A 4,874-nucleotide genomic window follows, 5' to 3' on the forward strand; every position below is an offset into this window, starting at 1 on the left:
TATATGAATAACATGTTTTTCAATGGCAAAAATCAATGAATATTGTAAATGCACAAACAGTAATTTCTCCGCATTGCAAGGAGCAATTCTGAAATTTTTTGCTTTTTCCTGCTCCTCTTAGCATGATAAAGATGATTCAAAGAGAGTGAGATGCCAGCTCCTTTCATTCAGTCAGTAGCTTCAATCATTTCTGGACGTTTTTCAATGGCAAAAATCAATGAATATTGTAAATGCACAAACTGTAATTTCTCCGCATTGCAAGGTGCAATTCTGAAATTTTTTGCTTTTTCCTGCTCCTCTTAGCATGATAAAGAAGATTCAAAGAGAGTGAGATGCCAGCTCTTTTCATTCAGTCAGTAGCTTCAATCATTTCTGGACGTTTTTCAATGGCAAAAATCAATGAATATTGTAAATGCACAAACAGTAATTTCTCCGCATTGCAAGGTGCAATTCTGAAATTTTTTGCTTTTTCCTGCTCCTCTTAGCATGATAAAGAAGATTCAAAGAGAGTGAGATGCCAGCTCCTTTCATTCAATCAGTAGCTTCAAACATTTCTGGTATATGAATAACATGATGTTTTTCAATGGCAAAAATCAATGAATATTGTAAATGCACAAACAGTAATTTCTCCGCATTGCAAAGTGCAATTCTGAAATTTTTTGCTTTTTCCTGCTCCTCTTAGCATGATAAAGAAGATTCAAAGAGAGTGAGATGCCAGCTCCTTTCATTCAGTCAGTAGCTTCAATCATTTCTGGACGTTTTTCAATGGCAAAAATCTATGAATATTGTAAATGCACAAACAGTAATTTCTCCGCATTGCAAGGTGCAATTCTGAAATTTTTTGCTTTTTCCTGCTCCTCTTAGCATGATAAAGAAGATTCAAAGAGAGTGAGATGCCAGCTCCTTACATTCAGTCAGTAGCTTCAATCATTTCTGGTAAATGAATAACATGATGTTTTTCAATGGCAAAAATCAATGAATTTTGTAAATGCACAAACAGTAATTTCTCCGCATTGCAAGGCGCAATTCTGAAATTTTTTGCTTTTTCCTGCTCCTCTTAGCATGATAAAGAAGATTCAAAGAGAGTGAGATGCCAGCTCCTTTCAATCAGTCAGTAGCTTCAATCATTTCTGGACGTTTTTCAATGGCAAAAATCAATGAATATTGTAAATGCACAAACAGTAATTTCTCCGCATTGCAAGGTGCAATTCTGAAATTTTTTGCTTTTTCCTGCTCCTCTTAGCATGATAAAGAAGATTCAAAGAGAGTGAGATGCCAGCTCCTTTCATTCAGTCAGTAGCTTCAATCATTTCTGGACGTTTTTCAATGGCAAAAATCAATGAATATTGTAAATGCACAAACAGTAATTTTTCCGCATTGCAAGGTGCAATTCTGAAATTTTTTGCTTATTCCTGCTCCTCTTAGCATGATAAAGAAGATTCAAAGAGAGTGAGGTGCCAGCTCCTTTCATTCAGTCAGTAGCTTCAAACATTTCTGGTATATGAATAACGTTTTTCAATGGCAAAAATCAATGAATATTGTAAATGCACAAACAGTTATTTCTCCGCATTGCAAGGTGCAATTCTGAAATTTTTTGCTTTTTCCTGCTCCTCTTAGCATGATAAAGAAGATTCAAAGAGAGTGAGATGCCAGCTCCTTTCATTCAGTCAGTAGCTTCAATCATTTCTGGACGTTTTTCAATGGCAAAAATCAATGAATATTGTAAATGCACAAACAGTAATTTCTCCGCATTGCAAGGTGCAATTCTGAAATTTTTTGCTTTTTCCTGCTCCTCTTAGCATGATAAAGAAGATTCAAAGAGAGTGAGATGCCAGCTCCTTTCATTCAGTCAGTAGCTTCAATCATTTCTGGACGTTTTTCAATGGCAAAAATCAATGAATATTGTAAATGCACAAACAGTAATTTCTCCGCATTGCAAGGTGCAATTCTGAAATTTTTTGCTTTTTCCTGCTCCTCTTAGCATGATAAAGAAGATTCAAAGAGAGTGAGATGCCAGCTCCTTTCATTCAGTCAGTAGCTTCAATCATTTCTGGACGTTTTTCAATGGCAAAAATCAATGAATATTGTAAATGCACAAACAGTAATTTCTCCGCATTGCAAAGTGCAATTCTGAAATTTTTGCTTTTTCCTGCTCCTCTTAGCATGATAAAGAATATTCAAAGAGAGTGAGGTGCCAGCTCCTTTCATTCAGTCAGTAGCTTCAAACATTTCTGGTATATGAATAACATGTTTTTCAATGGCAAAAATCAATGAATATTGTAAATGCACAAACAGTAATTTCTCCGCATTGCAAGGAGCAATTCTGAAATTTTTTGCTTTTTCCTGCTCCTCTTAGCATGATAAAGAAGATTCAAAGAGAGTGAGATGCCAGCTCCTTTCATTCAGTCAGTAGCTTCAATCATTTCTGGACGTTTTTCAATGGCAAAAATCAATGAATATTGTAAATGCACAAACTGTAATTTCTCCGCATTGCAAGGTGCAATTCTGAAATTTTTTGCTTTTTCCTGCTCCTCTTAGCATGATAAAGAAGATTCAAAGAGAGTGAGATGCCAGCTCTTTTCATTCAGTCAGTAGCTTCAATCATTTCTGGACGTTTTTCAATGGCAAAAATCAATGAATATTGTAAATGCACAAACAGTAATTTCTCCGCATTGCAAGGTGCAATTCTGAAATTTTTTGCTTTTTCCTGCTCCTCTTAGCATGATAAAGAAGATTCAAAGAGAGTGAGATGCCAGCTCCTTTCATTCAATCAGTAGCTTCAAACATTTCTGGTATATGAATAACATGATGTTTTTCAATGGCAAAAATCAATGAATATTGTAAATGCACAAACAGTAATTTCTCCGCATTGCAAGGTGCAATTCTGAAATTTTTTGCTTTTTCCTGCTCCTCTTAGCATGATAAAGAAGATTCAAAGAGAGTGAGATGCCAGCTCCTTTCATTCAGTCAGTAGCTTCAATCATTTCTGGACGTTTTTCAATGGCAAAAATCAATGAATATTGTAAATGCACAAACAGTAATTTCTCCGCATTGCAAGGTGCAATTCTGAAATTTTTTGCTTTTTCCTGCTCCTCTTAGCATGATAAAGAAGATTCAAAGAGAGTGAGGTGCCAGCTCCTTTCATTCAGTCAGTAGCTTCAAACATTTCTGGTATATGAATAACATGTTTTTCAATGGCAAAAATCAATGAATATTGTAAATGCACAAACTGTAATTTCTCCGCATTGCAAGGTGCAATTCTGAAATTTTTTGCTTTTTCCTGCTCCTCTTAGCATGATAAAGAAAATTCAAAGAGAGTGAGATTCCAGCTCCTTTCATTCAGTCAGTAGCTTCAATCATTTCTGGACGTTTTTCAATGGCAAAAATCAATGAATATTGTAAATGCACAAACAGTAATTTCTCCGCATTGCAAGGTGCAATTCTGAAATTTTTTGCTTTTTCCTGCTCCTCTTAGCATGATAAAGAAGATTCAAAGAGAGTGAGATGCCAGCTCCTTTCATTCAGTCAGTAGCTTCAATCATTTCTGGACGTTTTTCAATGGCAAAAATCAATGAATATTGTAAATGCACAAACTGTAATTTCTCCGCATTGTAAGGTGCAATTCTGAAATTTTTTGCTTTTTCCTGCTCCTCTTAGCATGATAAAGAAGATTCAAAGAGAGTGAGATGCCAGCTCCTTTCATTCAGTCAGTAGCTTCAATCATTTCTGGACGTTTTTCAATGGCAAAAATCAATGAATATTGTAAATGCACAAACAGTAATTTCTCCGCATTGCAAGGTGCAATTCTGAAATTTTTTGCTTTTTCCTGCTCCCCTTAGCATGATAAAGAAGATTCAAAGAGAGTGAGATGCCAGCTCCTTTCATTCAGTCAGTAGCTTCAATCATTTCTGGACGTTTTTCAATGGCAAAAATCAATGAATATTGTAAATGCACAAACAGAAATTTCTCCGCATTGCAAGGTGCAATTCTGAAATTTTTTGCTTTTTCCTGCTCCTCTTAGCATGATAAAGAAGATTCAAAGAGAGTGAGATGCCAGCTCCTTTCATTCAGTCAGTAGCTTCAAACATTTCTGGTATATGAATAACATGATGTTTTTCAATGGCAAAAATCAATGAATATTGTAAATGCACAAACAGTAATTTCTCCGCATTGCAAGGTGCAATTCTGAAATTTTTTGCTTTTTCCTGCTCCTCTTAGCATGATAAAGAAGATTCAAAGAGAGTGAGATGCCAGCTCCTTTCGTTCAGTCAGTAGCTTCAATCATTTCTGGACGTTTTTCAATGGCAAAAATCAATGAATATTGTAAATGCACAAACAGTAATTTCTCCGCATTGCAAGGTGCAATTCTGAAATTTTTTGCTTTTTCCTGCTCCTCTTAGCATGATAAAGAAGATTCAAAGAGAGTGAGGTGCCAGCTCCTTTCATTCAGTCAGTAGCTTCAAACATTTCTGGTATATGAATAACATGTTTTTCAATGGCAAAAATCAATGAATATTGTAAATGCACAAACAGTAATTTCTCCGCATTGCAAGGAGCAATTCTGAAATTTTTTGCTTTTTCCTGCTCCTCTTAGCATGATAAAGAAGATTCAAAGAGAGTGAGATGCCAGCTCCTTTCATTCAGTCAGTAGCTTCAATCATTTCTGGACGTTTTTCAATGGCAAAAATCAATGAATATTGTAAATGCACAAACTGTAATTTCTCCGCATTGCAAGGTGCAATTCTGAAATTTTTTGCTTTTTCCTGCTCCTCTTAGCATGATAAAGAAGATTCAAAGAGAGTGAGATGCCAGCTCCTTTCATTCAGTCAGTAGCTTCAATCATTTCTGGACGTTTTTCAATGGCAAAAATCAAT

The sequence above is a fragment of the Phyllobates terribilis genome, unplaced genomic scaffold, assembly GCF_046119375.1.
Source record: "Phyllobates terribilis strain yellow unplaced genomic scaffold, ASM4611937v1 Scaffold_1716__1_contigs__length_223550, whole genome shotgun sequence".
In the NCBI taxonomy this organism is placed as follows: domain Eukaryota; kingdom Metazoa; phylum Chordata; class Amphibia; order Anura; family Dendrobatidae; genus Phyllobates; species Phyllobates terribilis.